The following is a 17,692-nucleotide window of genomic DNA, read 5'->3' on the forward strand; positions in this document are numbered from 1 at the left end:
AAGAAGTAAGAAATGATCAGCAAAAGGTACCGTTTAAATTCAGAACTTTGATTTGCATTTGATTAGTCTTCAATCTGATGACAGAACGGTTAAGCAAAAATATTTTTCTTTCTTTTTCTTAGTTTATAACTTTGTATATAAAGTGTCCTTTCTCTAGTAAATGGTAAATTTGCGCAAAAATCCAAGATTTATGCACAAATTTAGGGGGAGAGAGAGACATATATAGTGTTTAGGGGGAGAAAATGAGAAAAATACAAAAACATTAAAAAAAATGAAAAAGCCAAAAAGAAAAATTGCATGATATGGGAAGTGAAATAAATGTTCGTGTTAAAGGGTTTGACTAACACATGTAAGGTGCCATAGCTGAAAAGACTAGGATCTACTGCGATATGTCGATAGGCTTGACGCTCAACATGATAAAAGATACTGAGTGATATAAACATAACGAACTATGTACCATGTGGGTAACATACCAACGGCGTATGATTTCATGGTCTTAAATCTTGCGTTGATAGATAGCCAACATCTGAGGTTTCGGGTCTTTATACTGTTGAATCATCCGGGGATATCTTGGCTGTTCTTCTGCTTAGAACTAAAATTGTACATGACCCCAGGAAAGAAAGTGTAACGCCCCAAAATCATGCAAATTAATTATGTTACTTAAGATGTCTAGTCATGTATTATTTTACCTAGTTAAGTATGTATATGTTAGTAACTTGATTAGAAGGAAGGTTATATGACAAATAAAATATCTAAGTAAATAGGAGGACTAAACTTGTTAAAAGGTTGAAAGTTTAATAAATAAAAGAAAAAAATAAAAAACACACACCCGGGTGTGATGGCGTGGATCGATCAGAGCAAAGGGGGAGAAGACAAACCCTAACTTCATGAAATTCTCAAGAATTGAAAGAGATTAGGAGCCCAAACTAATGCATGAACTCGAAACCTCAATCATCTAAGCTTGTACAACAAGCGGTAAGTCGAATTTTCTGTTTTGAATGAATTGTAGGAAGTGGGTTTACACCCAATCATGAAATTATGTGGAAATTATATGTAATAGAGGGTTAGGGTTTCATAATGGTTCGAAATCTTTGCTTGATTTCTGATTGATTGAATGATTTAAGTATATTACCCAATTGTTGTGAAGAAATCATAAACCCAATGTTTTGCATGTATGCTATGATCTTGAATAGAGATAGAAAAATTAGTTAAGATGGTGTAGGATGGAAGAAAGCTATGAACTTGATTGATTCTTGTTAGATTAGAAGGTGAATAAGAAGAGTTATGCTATAAATACTTGTACACTATGCTTAATTAACGGTACGCCCACCAAGTGTATGATGAAATGCCTAAGTGACGATTTTAGATGAATTATGTATAATGATGGATGGGAAAAAGTATAGAATGTAATAATGAAGAATTATAGTGAAACCCATTTGTGCTAGTTGTATGGTGGAATCTAATAATTTTATGTTAGTGAAATTTATGTGAAGTTGAAGTATGAATGTATGTTGGTTGAAGATGATTATGTGAATTGGTTGAATTCATGTATTAAGAGCTTGTACAATGTGTTTATAATGTTGTATGCACACCAAGCGTTTGATGAAATGCTTGAATCATTAGCTAATGCACACATACATTCACGCATGTGTAGTTTCAATGTGGTTCATGTTCTATGTAAGAATTTGTGAGAATTATTGTATCATATGGTCTTTAACAAGTTTATGATGCTTAGCATAAATTGTGAACATGAATTGATGATTTAAAGTCGAGATTTAGTTCATAATTCCAAAGATTTACAAAGCTGATTGGAAGTAATTATTGTTGCGCACCTGTTTTGAAAAATTCGTATAAAATCAACCGTAGCTCGGTTTAAGGCATATGATATATCGTTGAAAAGGTTGTTTCGCATATTATATTTCATATTTGGTCATAAGAGGCTGGTTATGAGATTTAGTGGGTCAAAACAGCATGAAAAGTTAGTAAATTCGTTTTGACAGCAAGCTGTTTGGAAGCATTTCAGCTTCTGTGCTGATTTTGTAAAAATCATATAAAATCATAGGAATGTCCGATTGTTACGATCTTTATATGCTTAGAAAGATCTCTGAGTGTAGATCATATCATATTTGAACATGAAGAACTGAATCAGAAGATAAATGGGTTAAAATGTGCCGTGAACAGCTGCTGCGCAGAAAGTTGCTGCACAAATTTTAGTATAAACATTTAGTAAAAATAGTTGTATTGTTATGCACACTTGTATGAATCATGAACTACTGATTTTAATAAATTATTAGTAAGTTATTTGATTGTTTTAAGTGTCTAAAACACTTACCAACTAGTTTATGCATATAATTGCACCAACGGGTCGAAACGGGTTGTTGATAGAAAATAGTAGAATGGTATGAAATGTTTAACATATGAAGCAAGTTGCCTAACTTAGAAAAGGTTATCATTCTAAGTATGGAATTTTGAAAGAATAACGAACATGATGTAAATACATAATTATGCATGCTAGAAGCTCATGTATGACTGTTGTGATGATGGAATGATAAATTGTTAGATTGATTAGCATTGTAGTATTATGATACATGTTGAACTCGTTAAGCGATTGACACGTGAATAGAAGTGTGATTAGTGATGCGTATGATTATGTATACTAACTATTGAATGGATGTAATGGAATGAGATAATAGGAACGTGTCAAGGAGAGGTCAAGCATAGGAGGATAACGGGTCAAGATAAGGCAAGATGACAAATACACTTATTGGAGTACTCGAGGTAAGTGAATTTCGATTCACTTTTTAGTAGGTTTAATAGAATTTAATACTTATGTTTACGAAACATCATGAAAGAACATGTAATAATCAGAAGTACAAAGCCAATAATGCCTCATTATTGAAGAAGGTTGTATTTAAGCCGAAAGTAAATTGGTGGGTTTAAACGGGTCGAATTTTATGTGCATATGTTGCGTAATGAAATGAAATTCGTTATGGTTAAGACCTTGGGTAAGAATTTTAGTCATTATGTAAGGGGAACATTTCCCGGACCATTAGGTACAAGTTTTATATGATTCGGTTGTCGGTCAATGAATGAACGGATTGTTTCGTTTTAGTGTAGGAAATTTTATAAGTATATGTGTATAGGAATCCAAAGGCCACGTGGGTTGAATCGTAGATTGTCTATACTATGTAAAGTTTTGAATGTGACATTCCGGCATAAACCTACATGTAAAAGAAGCTTGTGTATATATTCGTGATTAATTGATTGTGCGAAGGAAGGAACATTGGCATGAATGAAGGTACGCACATATATATATAAGTGTATATATATATATATATATGTATGTATGATAATAAGTACGTAGGTGTGAATGTATGTGTGAATGAATGTTCAATGCTTAAGACATATGCATGAACGTATCAAAGGGTTCGAGTATTTATGGATACTAATGATGTGCGTTGAGTTGGAATGTAATGTAGGTATGGGGTCGTTGGCTTCATGAAGAAATGGAGCTGGATTTGGATAAGAGTATTTAAGAAAGCGCTTGGACAATTCCACGACTACTTTATAGAATGCTCTACGAAATTTTATTATATAGTTTAATGTTGAATGGTATGTTGATAACTAATGGTTTGGTTGTACGTGGTGTCCACAGGTATCGCTTGGGTTTTCTCTACTTTTATTGAAGTGAAGCGGACTTAGTTCGAGTTGAGAGCAAGGATTGTACGGGCTAGAATGGTCACATAGTGTAACTCATATAGGTTTTGAAGTATTAATGTTATAAAACGTTATAAATCCGTTTTAATGAATATATGGCATTTCGCATTTGAACTTTCATGTGTTTGATATGTCTATTAAAGAACGAAATTTTTGGGCTCTTGTTTTCCGCTGCGTCGTATTTTAAGTTATTACGCGTTAGTCTTACAGGGAATTGTTCTTATTACGAACGGGTCATGCCCGAATTTTGTTAAATAATAGTATGATAATATTACATTTTGGAATGTGTAATTTGGGCGTAACAAGTTGGTATCAGAGCCCTGGTTTGAGAGAATTAAGTACGAGAGTATAAGTACTTGAACTCAAACCTGTGTGCTCTTGTGATAAGGAACCCGTACAATCCATGACTCGATCAAGATCTAAAGGTAGAAATGGAACGAAAATGTGTAAGTATGTATTAGATTATGTATTTGAAAGAAACTAATAGTGTGTTATGTGCAAGGTAAGCTTAAGATCTTGAAGAGGATGATCCGTGAATACAGAATGGGATGAACGCTAAGGCGGGCAAAGGTGCAAATAGGCAAATTAACCCCAGGTACACATTACTAATATGTATGAGTACCGATGTCAAAAGAAAAAGGAAGGGGTCTCCTTGGGAGGGAAATTATTAAACGAAAGACAATGATGTGGTCTTGGGGAAGTTTTAGAAATGTGCACGAAACTGAAACCCATTTCTCGGGCATAAGGCGATGATTACACGAAGGCACGAAACTAGTGTGTGAATTGCGCACCTGGCCAGTACGCAAGAAGCATATGACGTTCGTGAGACCGTGGCAATTATTGCAGGTATGTCCGGTAGAACTGGGTAGCAGGTGGGCGCTATGTTGTAGCGAATCCGAAATAGCAAATCCATTGCGGATTTGGTTATGCTAACGAAGGTTATGAAAAGTTATGCGAGTCGACCGGTTCTAGCGAACAAGTCGAATAAGAATAAGCTACCATCCGTTTTGAACGGGTGATTTTGAATGCTCTAATGAATGCTAGAAGCTTAATCCGTTATACGGATTGAAAGAAGAAGTTATGATTAAATGTGAAAAACCCAATTATTTGGGTAGTGGAAAATATGTATGCTTAACTCTCGTTGAGAGTGTTTATGCCAAACCCAATTATTTGGGTAGTGGAAAATGTGTATGCTTAACTCTCGTTGAGAGTGTTTATGCCAAACCCAATTATTTGGGTAGTGGAATGTGTATGCTTAACTCTCGTTGAGAGTGTTTATGCCAAACCCAATTATTTGGGTAGTGGAATGTGTATGCTTAACTCTCCTTGAGAGTGTTTTAGCCGAAACCCAATTATTTGGGTAGTCGAATGTGTATGCTTAACTCTCTTTGAGAGTGTTTATGCCAAACCCAATTACTTGGGTAGTCGAATGTGTAAGAAAGAAGAAAGCTCATATGTGGATGGAACTAAAATGAAGTGATTATGATTCGACAACTGAGATGACTAACTTTAAAATCTTGTTGGCGAAGGTAGGTAAAACTTTAAGTTTTTGCTAGAGCACATGTAAGAAAGAAAAGGTACGAATGATATGTTTGAAGCCGATAGTGTGTAAGTTAAGATTTTTCCTTAAGGCGGATGTGGGATTTTAAGTTCATATGATAGAATGTGAATTTACAAGCGTGTAGGAAGAAACGGGAGGTTAAACGGGTAAACGGTTCAAAAGACACGCGCGTTTTAGTGCGTTCGGACGACGAAACGGATCTGCAGTAAAGGGACTTTTCTAGAGGCCGTCGCCGACGGGTTCCCACCCCGTCGCCGACGGGCTCCCAAAAGTGTGAAAGAGGCCGACGGCCTAACCGACTGGTTACGGGTTAAATTGGACGACGGGCATTTTAAGAGGCCGTCGCCGACGGGTGCCCACCCCGTCGCCGACGGGCTGTCTAGCCCACTTCTCCGTTTTGCTTAATTTCGCATTTCCAAATGATCCGTAACGCATTCCGATGATTCGTAAAGTTTCTTATGAGCATATAGGGATGTACATAAGTAGATAAGCGTGTAAGTATGTTTATATGTAACCGTATATGTACGTAGAACTTATGCAAGTAGGTATGCGCGAAAGTATGTAAGTTTATAGTGTGGGAACAAGTACTAGTTATGTATGTATAAATGTGTATGTATAGATATCGGTTTATGTAGGTACGCAAGTATTTATATAAGAGCACAAGCATCATGCGAATGAATATGAAAATGTGTACGTATGTATGCATGATGATATGTATGAGCGTATGCATGTATGCGAAAAATATAGGAAATGTGTGTACGTATGTAGATGTATAAATATATGAGTATGTAAGTACATATATGATGTATGAGTAGATTGAAATAAATCGATTTATTTCGATTAGTAAATGTATGAATGTAATATGCTTAAATAGGAAATTAGAAACAAGCCGTAGACTTAAGTTTGTATGAATAATAATTGTATACAATTGGAATAGATTCAATGAATGAAATGCAAGGGATGATATGTGCTAGAAACTAGCAATATGAAATGAAGGACACTAATAAGAGCTCTGGAGCAGAATCTAACATAAGTATAGTTATGAAAGTAACTTACTTATTATAAGGGCATAGGAACGATGTGTACGATTACGTACATACATGAATTAAACATTTGCCAAGATCCCAAATGCGTTTAGGTTGTAGTAAGTATAGTGGATGAACAACTTGAAAGAGGTAAGAGTAGAATGGTCTAGTTTGAATGAGAAAGGTTTCGGGGACGAAACCTCTTTTAAGGGGGGTAGACTTGTAACGCCCCAAAATTATGCAAATTAATTATGTTACTTAAGATGTCTAGTCATGTATTATTTTACCTAGTTAAGTATGTATATGTTAGTAACTTGATTAGAAGGAAGGTTATATGACAAATAAAATATCTAAGTAAATAGGAGGACTAAACTTGTTAAAAGGTTGAAAGTTTAATAAATAAAAGAAAAAAATAAAAAACACACACCCGGGTGTGATGGCGTGGATCGATCAGAGCAAAGGGGGGAGAAGACAAACCCTAACTTCATGAAATTCTCAAGAATTGAAAGAGATTAGGAGCCCAAACTAATGCATGAACTCGAAACCTCAATCATCTAAGCTTGTACAACAAGCGGTAAGTCGAATTTTCTGTTTTGAATGAATTGTAGGAAGTGGGTTTACACCCAATCATGAAATTATGTGGAAATTATATGTAATAGAGGGTTAGGGTTTCATAATGGTTCGAAATCTTTGCTTGATTTCTGATTGATTGAATGATTTAAGTATATTACCCAATTGTTGTGAAGAAATCATAAACCCAATGTTTTGCATGTATGCTATGATCTTGAATAGAGATAGAAAAATTAGTTAAGATGGTGTAGGATGGAAGAAAGCTATGAACTTGATTGATTCTTGTTAGATTAGAAGGTGAATAAGAAGAGTTATGCTATAAATACTTGTACACTATGCTTAATTAACGGTACGCCCACCAAGTGTATGATGAAATGCCTAAGTGACGATTTTAGATGAATTATGTATAATGATGGATGGGAAAAAGTATAGAATGTAATAATGAAGAATTATAGTGAAACCCATTTGTGCTAGTTGTATGGTGGAATCTAATAATTTTATGTTAGTGAAATTTATGTGAAGTTGAAGTATGAATGTATGTTGGTTGAAGATGATTATGTGAATTGGTTGAATTCATGTATTAAGAGCTTGTACAATGTGTTTATAATGTTGTATGCACACCAAGCGTTTGATGAAATGCTTGAATCATTAGCTAATGCACACATACATTCACGCATGTGTAGTTTCAATGTGGTTCATGTTCTATGTAAGAATTTGTGAGAATTATTGTATCATATGGTCTTTAACAAGTTTATGATGCTTAGCATAAATTGTGAACATGAATTGATGATTTAAAGTCGAGATTTAGTTCATAATTCCAAAGATTTACAAAGCTGATTGGAAGTAATTATTGTTGCGCACCTGTTTTGAAAAATTCGTATAAAATCAACCGTAGCTCGGTTTAAGGCATATGATATATCGTTGAAAAGGTTGTTTCGCATATTATATTTCATATTTGGTCATAAGAGGCTGGTTATGAGATTTAGTGGGTCAAAACAGCATGAAAAGTTAGTAAATTCGTTTTGACAGCAAGCTGTTTGGAAGCATTTCAGCTTCTGTGCTGATTTTGTAAAAATCATATAAAATCATAGGAATGTCCGATTGTTACGATCTTTATATGCTTAGAAAGATCTCTGAGTGTAGATCATATCATATTTGAACATGAAGAACTGAATCAGAAGATAAATGGGTTAAAATGTGCCGTGAACAGCTGCTGCGCAGAAAGTTGCTGCACAAATTTTAGTATAAACATTTAGTAAAAATAGTTGTATTGTTATGCACACTTGTATGAATCATGAACTACTGATTTTAATAAATTATTAGTAAGTTATTTGATTGTTTTAAGTGTCTAAAACACTTACCAACTAGTTTATGCATATAATTGCACCAACGGGTCGAAACGGGTTGTTGATAGAAAATAGTAGAATGGTATGAAATGTTTAACATATGAAGCAAGTTGCCTAACTTAGAAAAGGTTATCATTCTAAGTATGGAATTTTGAAAGAATAACGAACATGATGTAAATACATAATTATGCATGCTAGAAGCTCATGTATGACTGTTGTGATGATGGAATGATAAATTGTTAGATTGATTAGCATTGTAGTATTATGATACATGTTGAACTCGTTAAGCGATTGACACGTGAATAGAAGTGTGATTAGTGATGCGTATGATTATGTATACTAACTATTGAATGGATGTAATGGAATGAGATAATAGGAACGTGTCAAGGAGAGGTCAAGCATAGGAGGATAACGGGTCAAGATAAGGCAAGATGACAAATACACTTATTGGAGTACTCGAGGTAAGTGAATTTCGATTCACTTTTTAGTAGGTTTAATAGAATTTAATACTTATGTTTACGAAACATCATGAAAGAACATGTAATAATCAGAAGTACAAAGCCAATAATGCCTCATTATTGAAGAAGGTTGTATTTAAGCCGAAAGTAAATTGGTGGGTTTAAACGGGTCGAATTTTATGTGCATATGTTGCGTAATGAAATGAAATTCGTTATGGTTAAGACCTTGGGTAAGAATTTTAGTCATTATGTAAGGGGAACATTTCCCGGACCATTAGGTACAAGTTTTATATGATTCGGTTGTCGGTCAATGAATGAACGGATTGTTTCGTTTTAGTGTAGGAAATTTTATAAGTATATGTGTATAGGAATCCAAAGGCCACGTGGGTTGAATCGTAGATTGTCTATACTATGTAAAGTTTTGAATGTGACATTCCGGCATAAACCTACATGTAAAAGAAGCTTGTGTATATATTCGTGATTAATTGATTGTGCGAAGGAAGGAACATTGGCATGAATGAAGGTACGCACATATATATATAAGTGTATATATATATATATATGTATGTATGTATGATAATAAGTACGTAGGTGTGAATGTATGTGTGAATGAATGTTCAATGCTTAAGACATATGCATGAACGTATCAAAGGGTTCGAGTATTTATGGATACTAATGATGTGCGTTGAGTTGGAATGTAATGTAGGTATGGGGTCGTTGGCTTCATGAAGAAATGGAGCTGGATTTGGATAAGAGTATTTAAGAAAGCGCTTGGACAATTCCACGACTACTTTATAGAATGCTCTACGAAATTTTATTATATAGTTTAATGTTGAATGGTATGTTGATAACTAATGGTTTGGTTGTACGTGGTGTCCACAGGTATCGCTTGGGTTTTCTCTACTTTTATTGAAGTGAAGCGGACTTAGTTCGAGTTGAGAGCAAGGATTGTACGGGCTAGAATGGTCACATAGTGTAACTCATATAGGTTTTGAAGTATTAATGTTATAAAACGTTATAAATCCGTTTTAATGAATATATGGCATTTCGCATTTGAACTTTCATGTGTTTGATATGTCTATTAAAGAACGAAATTTTTGGGCTCTTGTTTTCCGCTGCGTCGTATTTTAAGTTATTACGCGTTAGTCTTACAGGGAATTGTTCTTATTACGAACGGGTCATGCCCGAATTTTGTTAAATAATAGTATGATAATATTACATTTTGGAATGTGTAATTTGGGCGTAACAAGTTGGTATCAGAGCCCTGGTTTGAGAGAATTAAGTACGAGAGTATAAGTACTTGAACTCAAACCTGTGTGCTCTTGTGATAAGGAACCCGTACAATCCATGACTCGATCAAGATCTAAAGGTAGAAATGGAACGAAAATGTGTAAGTATGTATTAGATTATGTATTTGAAAGAAACTAATAGTGTGTTATGTGCAAGGTAAGCTTAAGATCTTGAAGAGGATGATCCGTGAATACAGAATGGGATGAACGCTAAGGCGGGCAAAGGTGCAAATAGGCAAATTAACCCCAGGTACACATTACTAATATGTATGAGTACCGATGTCAAAAGAAAAAGGAAGGGGTCTCCTTGGGAGGGAAATTATTAAACGAAAGACAATGATGTGGTCTTGGGGAAGTTTTAGAAATGTGCACGAAACTGAAACCCATTTCTCGGGCATAAGGCGATGATTACACGAAGGCACGAAACTAGTGTGTGAATTGCGCACCTGGCCAGTACGCAAGAAGCATATGACGTTCGTGAGACCGTGGCAATTATTGCAGGTATGTCCGGTAGAACTGGGTAGCAGGTGGGCGCTATGTTGTAGCGAATCCGAAATAGCAAATCCATTGCGGATTTGGTTATGCTAACGAAGGTTATGAAAAGTTATGCGAGTCGACCGGTTCTAGCGAACAAGTCGAATAAGAATAAGCTACCATCCGTTTTGAACGGGTGATTTTGAATGCTCTAATGAATGCTAGAAGCTTAATCCGTTATACGGATTGAAAGAAGAAGTTATGATTAAATGTGAAAAACCCAATTATTTGGGTAGTGGAAAATATGTATGCTTAACTCTCGTTGAGAGTGTTTATGCCAAACCCAATTATTTGGGTAGTGGAAAATGTGTATGCTTAACTCTCGTTGAGAGTGTTTATGCCAAACCCAATTATTTGGGTAGTGGAATGTGTATGCTTAACTCTCGTTGAGAGTGTTTATGCCAAACCCAATTATTTGGGTAGTGGAATGTGTATGCTTAACTCTCCTTGAGAGTGTTTTAGCCGAAACCCAATTATTTGGGTAGTCGAATGTGTATGCTTAACTCTCTTTGAGAGTGTTTATGCCAAACCCAATTACTTGGGTAGTCGAATGTGTAAGAAAGAAGAAAGCTCATATGTGGATGGAACTAAAATGAAGTGATTATGATTCGACAACTGAGATGACTAACTTTAAAATCTTGTTGGCGAAGGTAGGTAAAACTTTAAGTTTTTGCTAGAGCACATGTAAGAAAGAAAAGGTACGAATGATATGTTTGAAGCCGATAGTGTGTAAGTTAAGATTTTTCCTTAAGGCGGATGTGGGATTTTAAGTTCATATGATAGAATGTGAATTTACAAGCGTGTAGGAAGAAACGGGAGGTTAAACGGGTAAACGGTTCAAAAGACACGCGCGTTTTAGTGCGTTCGGACGACGAAACGGATCTGCAGTAAAGGGACTTTTCTAGAGGCCGTCGCCGACGGGTTCCCACCCCGTCGCCGACGGGCTCCCAAAAGTGTGAAAGAGGCCGACGGCCTAACCGACTGGTTACGGGTTAAATTGGACGACGGGCATTTTAAGAGGCCGTCGCCGACGGGTGCCCACCCCGTCGCCGACGGGCTGTCTAGCCCACTTCTCCGTTTTGCTTAATTTCGCATTTCCAAATGATCCGTAACGCATTCCGATGATTCGTAAAGTTTCTTATGAGCATATAGGGATGTACATAAGTAGATAAGCGTGTAAGTATGTTTATATGTAACCGTATATGTACGTAGAACTTATGCAAGTAGGTATGCGCGAAAGTATGTAAGTTTATAGTGTGGGAACAAGTACTAGTTATGTATGTATAAATGTGTATGTATAGATATCGGTTTATGTAGGTACGCAAGTATTTATATAAGAGCACAAGCATCATGCGAATGAATATGAAAATGTGTACGTATGTATGCATGATGATATGTATGAGCGTATGCATGTATGCGAAAAATATAGGAAATGTGTGTACGTATGTAGATGTATAAATATATGAGTATGTAAGTACATATATGATGTATGAGTAGATTGAAATAAATCGATTTATTTCGATTAGTAAATGTATGAATGTAATATGCTTAAATAGGAAATTAGAAACAAGCCGTAGACTTAAGTTTGTATGAATAATAATTGTATACAATTGGAATAGATTCAATGAATGAAATGCAAGGGATGATATGTGCTAGAAACTAGCAATATGAAATGAAGGACACTAATAAGAGCTCTGGAGCAGAATCTAACATAAGTATAGTTATGAAAGTAACTTACTTATTATAAGGGCATAGGAACGATGTGTACGATTACGTACATACATGAATTAAACATTTGCCAAGATCCCAAATGCGTTTAGGTTGTAGTAAGTATAGTGGATGAACAACTTGAAAGAGGTAAGAGTAGAATGGTCTAGTTTGAATGAGAAAGGTTTCGGGGACGAAACCTCTTTTAAGGGGGGTAGACTTGTAACGCCCCAAAATTATGCAAATTAATTATGTTACTTAAGATGTCTAGTCATGTATTATTTTACCTAGTTAAGTATGTATATGTTAGTAACTTGATTAGAAGGAAGGTTATATGACAAATAAAATATCTAAGTAAATAGGAGGACTAAACTTGTTAAAAGGTTGAAAGTTTAATAAATAAAAGAAAAAAATAAAAAACACACACCCGGGTGTGATGGCGTGGATCGATCAGAGCAAAGGGGGGAGAAGACAAACCCTAACTTCATGAAATTCTCAAGAATTGAAAGAGATTAGGAGCCCAAACTAATGCATGAACTCGAAACCTCAATCATCTAAGCTTGTACAACAAGCGGTAAGTCGAATTTTCTGTTTTGAATGAATTGTAGGAAGTGGGTTTACACCCAATCATGAAATTATGTGGAAATTATATGTAATAGAGGGTTAGGGTTTCATAATGGTTCGAAATCTTTGCTTGATTTCTGATTGATTGAATGATTTAAGTATATTACCCAATTGTTGTGAAGAAATCATAAACCCAATGTTTTGCATGTATGCTATGATCTTGAATAGAGATAGAAAAATTAGTTAAGATGGTGTAGGATGGAAGAAAGCTATGAACTTGATTGATTCTTGTTAGATTAGAAGGTGAATAAGAAGAGTTATGCTATAAATACTTGTACACTATGCTTAATTAACGGTACGCCCACCAAGTGTATGATGAAATGCCTAAGTGACGATTTTAGATGAATTATGTATAATGATGGATGGGAAAAAGTATAGAATGTAATAATGAAGAATTATAGTGAAACCCATTTGTGCTAGTTGTATGGTGGAATCTAATAATTTTATGTTAGTGAAATTTATGTGAAGTTGAAGTATGAATGTATGTTGGTTGAAGATGATTATGTGAATTGGTTGAATTCATGTATTAAGAGCTTGTACAATGTGTTTATAATGTTGTATGCACACCAAGCGTTTGATGAAATGCTTGAATCATTAGCTAATGCACACATACATTCACGCATGTGTAGTTTCAATGTGGTTCATGTTCTATGTAAGAATTTGTGAGAATTATTGTATCATATGGTCTTTAACAAGTTTATGATGCTTAGCATAAATTGTGAACATGAATTGATGATTTAAAGTCGAGATTTAGTTCATAATTCCAAAGATTTACAAAGCTGATTGGAAGTAATTATTGTTGCGCACCTGTTTTGAAAAATTCGTATAAAATCAACCGTAGCTCGGTTTAAGGCATATGATATATCGTTGAAAAGGTTGTTTCGCATATTATATTTCATATTTGGTCATAAGAGGCTGGTTATGAGATTTAGTGGGTCAAAACAGCATGAAAAGTTAGTAAATTCGTTTTGACAGCAAGCTGTTTGGAAGCATTTCAGCTTCTGTGCTGATTTTGTAAAAATCATATAAAATCATAGGAATGTCCGATTGTTACGATCTTTATATGCTTAGAAAGATCTCTGAGTGTAGATCATATCATATTTGAACATGAAGAACTGAATCAGAAGATAAATGGGTTAAAATGTGCCGTGAACAGCTGCTGCGCAGAAAGTTGCTGCACAAATTTTAGTATAAACATTTAGTAAAAATAGTTGTATTGTTATGCACACTTGTATGAATCATGAACTACTGATTTTAATAAATTATTAGTAAGTTATTTGATTGTTTTAAGTGTCTAAAACACTTACCAACTAGTTTATGCATATAATTGCACCAACGGGTCGAAACGGGTTGTTGATAGAAAATAGTAGAATGGTATGAAATGTTTAACATATGAAGCAAGTTGCCTAACTTAGAAAAGGTTATCATTCTAAGTATGGAATTTTGAAAGAATAACGAACATGATGTAAATACATAATTATGCATGCTAGAAGCTCATGTATGACTGTTGTGATGATGGAATGATAAATTGTTAGATTGATTAGCATTGTAGTATTATGATACATGTTGAACTCGTTAAGCGATTGACACGTGAATAGAAGTGTGATTAGTGATGCGTATGATTATGTATACTAACTATTGAATGGATGTAATGGAATGAGATAATAGGAACGTGTCAAGGAGAGGTCAAGCATAGGAGGATAACGGGTCAAGATAAGGCAAGATGACAAATACACTTATTGGAGTACTCGAGGTAAGTGAATTTCGATTCACTTTTTAGTAGGTTTAATAGAATTTAATACTTATGTTTACGAAACATCATGAAAGAACATGTAATAATCAGAAGTACAAAGCCAATAATGCCTCATTATTGAAGAAGGTTGTATTTAAGCCGAAAGTAAATTGGTGGGTTTAAACGGGTCGAATTTTATGTGCATATGTTGCGTAATGAAATGAAATTCGTTATGGTTAAGACCTTGGGTAAGAATTTTAGTCATTATGTAAGGGGAACATTTCCCGGACCATTAGGTACAAGTTTTATATGATTCGGTTGTCGGTCAATGAATGAACGGATTGTTTCGTTTTAGTGTAGGAAATTTTATAAGTATATGTGTATAGGAATCCAAAGGCCACGTGGGTTGAATCGTAGATTGTCTATACTATGTAAAGTTTTGAATGTGACATTCCGGCATAAACCTACATGTAAAAGAAGCTTGTGTATATATTCGTGATTAATTGATTGTGCGAAGGAAGGAACATTGGCATGAATGAAGGTACGCACATATATATATAAGTGTATATATATATATGTATGTATGTATGATAATAAGTACGTAGGTGTGAATGTATGTGTGAATGAATGTTCAATGCTTAAGACATATGCATGAACGTATCAAAGGGTTCGAGTATTTATGGATACTAATGATGTGCGTTGAGTTGGAATGTAATGTAGGTATGGGGTCGTTGGCTTCATGAAGAAATGGAGCTGGATTTGGATAAGAGTATTTAAGAAAGCGCTTGGACAATTCCACGACTACTTTATAGAATGCTCTACGAAATTTTATTATATAGTTTAATGTTGAATGGTATGTTGATAACTAATGGTTTGGTTGTACGTGGTGTCCACAGGTATCGCTTGGGTTTTCTCTACTTTTATTGAAGTGAAGCGGACTTAGTTCGAGTTGAGAGCAAGGATTGTACGGGCTAGAATGGTCACATAGTGTAACTCATATAGGTTTTGAAGTATTAATGTTATAAAACGTTATAAATCCGTTTTAATGAATATATGGCATTTCGCATTTGAACTTTCATGTGTTTGATATGTCTATTAAAGAACGAAATTTTTGGGCTCTTGTTTTCCGCTGCGTCGTATTTTAAGTTATTACGCGTTAGTCTTACAGGGAATTGTTCTTATTACGAACGGGTCATGCCCGAATTTTGTTAAATAATAGTATGATAATATTACATTTTGGAATGTGTAATTTGGGCGTAACAGAAAGTCACTTGGAATTAGCTCATTTCTATTTGAATGTCTGTATGTTTTCCCGATACACACAATTTTGATCTGATTCTGAAATCTTCTCTGAAAAAAGTCGTGTACCTCCTCTGCTGCATCCAGATACATGCTGACCTGGAGGTGCTAGGCAACGACAGCTTCTGCTGCATCCAGATACATGCTGACCTAGCTGTACGTTGTCGCGCTGTAGATCTAAACACCCGAAAGAGGCCCTCTAGTGCCCAAAAGAAACCCCAATAAACCTATATCAAATTGAGAAAAAACTCATTTGATCTGTATATTATATCATCTCTGCAAAAGATCTATTCTGTTCTCTTCTCAACCTACTCCCAGTTAAGATTTCAGAAATCTGGATTGGACTTGTTAAATATGTGGTAGGGAAGATACTTGCATGATAGAGTGTGCTGCTTATATTTCCGGGATTTGATTAGTATTTGTTTGGGTGTTTATTGTTAAGAAATCAAAACATGATAAACAGATTATATGCAGACCTAGACACAGTCAGGATATCTTAAAGGATGTCATCAATATACTCACCTGCTACGATGAATAGTTGTGCTTACCTTGATCGCGAGGGTATGTCTTGGAATGGGACACACGGGTATAATAGTATAATATTACCTTAAGCATATCACGAAGTTGAAAAATTTAAAGTTGAGCGTTAAAGTTTAAAGTGGACAAACATATTGGCAATCGCATAGACCAGTTTGATTAGGCTCGTACTGAAAAGTGTTCCTTAGTCTGTCTGAGAACGAATTTTGATCCCATTGCAATTGTAATTGTATATTATGGTAGTTGTTTATATTTCGAGTTTTTTTATTTGTTTTTAGTTCTTAAAAAAAATTCAAAAATACAAAAATAGAGTGCTTATTTGTTTCTCAAAATTAAAAAAAAATTAAAAATGTAACCGTTCTTGAAGATTTGACTGATCATCAAAAGTTGAAAGAGTTTAAATTGTGAAATCCGAGTACAATTACTTGGATGTACCTAGTGTTCATGTGGTACTCTCCCTGTTGCATAAGAAATGTTTGCTTATGAGTTTGTGAGCATGTGCAGAACTTGATTTCAATCAAGAACAGGGGTTGATGAAGACTGAGATGCTGTTAGTTGCTGAAGAAGCCTACAGAATCACAACAACAAGATGTACCTGAGTCAGAAGAACCCGGATACGAGACGCCGTCTGACAGTGAAAGTACATTTGAAGAAGTACCGTGAACCTGCTTGAAAGACAAAGTCTGAAGAAGAAAAGAGCTGCTGAGAATCCTCCTCTCACATTCTTTTGACAAGATTTTCAAGCAAATGCTGATCGAGATCCTGATATGAAGCTAACCACAGAATCTGAAGAAAGAGACTCAGTGCTGAGAGTTCAGAAGTCAAGAACTTCCACACATCTGCAGCTTAGAGACAACCATAGATTTCGTTGAAGACGTTGCTGAATTCAAGTTATGAAGACAATTTGATGGCATCAGTCTAGGGGGAGATTGTTAGGCCCTAAAGTGTGAGACTGACGCATCAAATTAGCACAACGGGCTATGGTTACGAACTGGGTCGTACCGGGTTAGTTAGTATTAGGTTTTGGACCTTTACAGGTCACTTGGGCCAAGCTTTAGGCCATGTGGGCCAAGCAGGCCTAAGGGGAGCCCATGTGGGAAGTGGGCTTGCCTAGGTATATAAACAAGATTTCTACTTGTTTTAGGGTTGGAACTTCATAGTTACACAATTCCTAGAGAGAGAGCTAGAGGATTCGAGTTGGTGGTGATCATTTGTACTAGACGGTTTTGCTTATTCAAGTAATAGAATCGTGTGCAAGTGGTTTAAAGGTGATTCGGTTTGTTCTTCGTTTCC

The 17,692-nt window shown here is 35.3% G+C and overlaps 1 long non-coding RNA gene across 3 annotated transcripts; it reads left to right on the forward strand.

The window, feature by feature from the left end:
- The first annotated feature begins 650 nt into the window (after positions 1-650).
- On the forward strand, positions 651-15,635 carry LOC110911099. Of its 3 annotated transcripts, XR_004871454.1 has the most exons (6): positions 651-975; positions 2,694-4,142; positions 4,225-4,312; positions 8,596-8,680; positions 9,384-10,216; positions 14,500-15,635. It is a non-coding gene; the product is annotated as an uncharacterized LOC110911099 (long non-coding RNA). The 3 variants fall into 3 exon arrangements; XR_004871451.1 differs by having other exon boundaries at positions 8,596-10,216; XR_002576762.2 differs by having other exon boundaries at positions 2,694-4,312; positions 8,596-10,216.
- Positions 15,636-17,692: the final 2,057 nt, after the last annotated feature.

This window comes from Helianthus annuus, chromosome 2 (assembly GCF_002127325.2).
Source record: "Helianthus annuus cultivar XRQ/B chromosome 2, HanXRQr2.0-SUNRISE, whole genome shotgun sequence".
Lineage (NCBI taxonomy): Eukaryota > Viridiplantae > Streptophyta > Magnoliopsida > Asterales > Asteraceae > Helianthus > Helianthus annuus.